The sequence below is a fragment of the Chrysochloris asiatica genome, unplaced genomic scaffold (genome assembly GCF_000296735.1).
Source record: "Chrysochloris asiatica unplaced genomic scaffold, ChrAsi1.0 scaffold00717, whole genome shotgun sequence".
Taxonomy (NCBI): domain Eukaryota; kingdom Metazoa; phylum Chordata; class Mammalia; order Afrosoricida; family Chrysochloridae; genus Chrysochloris; species Chrysochloris asiatica.
Genome location: NW_006409235.1, coordinates 61662 through 62971, shown reverse-complemented (window position 1 = coordinate 62971; position 1310 = coordinate 61662).

Sequence of the window (1310 nt, the reverse complement as noted above, 5' to 3'; positions counted from 1 at the left end):
CAGTTCTGACTTGATGGCACCTGACAACAACAACAAGTTGACAGCAGGTCATCCTCAGAGACCTGGAGACGAATGTGCTGACTCGGTGTCAAGGACGGATTCATTGTTTTTCCCTGTCTGCCCTCAAGAGAGTCCTTTCTCCATAATAACCATGTTAGCTACACTCATCTGTCCCCCCAGAGTAGCAAGAGGTCACCTATGACCCCTGTGTCAGGGGGCAAGAATACTCTGAGATTTTAGTCAATAGTCAGAAAAGTCATGTTTAGGGGTAAGGCACATGCTTTTCTGACTTATCAACCCTGACACACCAGTGTTCATGGAGAAAGGTTGTCCCTTTTTTCTCCCTAAAGTTCTATGTGCATTGTGTCTAATGCCTTTCGACTTTGCTTTTCTAAGTCTCCCCATACTTGTCATTGTCCGTCTGTCTTCATGGAAGTGTTTCCTAGGAAATTGATGTTGACCATTGCTAAAGTACTGAGAGATCAAAATGTGGTTAAAGTCTCGCTTTTTCACAGCTACCTTCTCCCTCTGAGTAATGCCTTTCCTTTTTGTTTCCTATTATAAACCTCAACTGACGTCTTTGGGTCAGCTTCTCGAAACCTTAATGATGGAGAAAAGCTATCCACTAAAGAGATCATCGTACGACTCATGAGAAATGACACGTGGTCCTCCGTGGGAGGAGAAATCTGCAAATTGCGTGGCATTGAAGATCAGGAAAGCAACCAGAACACACGTGGGAGGTGAGTGTCATTAACGAGAGACAGCAGTGCTCCAGGAGACTCTTCAAAAGGTGTCATGACATCAAAATATTTATGTCTATACGGGGCCCAGGTAGCACAAATGGTTAGGCACTCAACTGATAGCCACAAGATTAGCAGTTCGAACCTGCCCAGTGGTTCTGCAGGAGAAATACCTGCAATGGGCTTCATAACAATACAGCCCCAACACTGGCGTTAACTTCTTACTTTTACTACATGGTGAAGACACTTGCTTTGCCAAAGGAACATTGTTGACTACTTGATCATTACACAAAGCTTAACTGTGTTGCTTCATTAGATGCAAGACATGCTGAACACTGGCTACCACCGCATGGCTAGGGCTGGTGGACTTTACAGGTACAAATGGCATATCACCCAAGCATAACCTATAATGTGGTTGTGCCGCAAAATCGTTTCTAGAACCTCTCTTTTCTGGTGGTTTTGACTTCATTTTTTAAATTCTTCTTGTACTGGCAACATATGGAGATGTTTGATCTTCAAAGATAAGTCTGTTGGTTTCTAGACCAGTCTGCAACTGGGCTGCCTTAACTT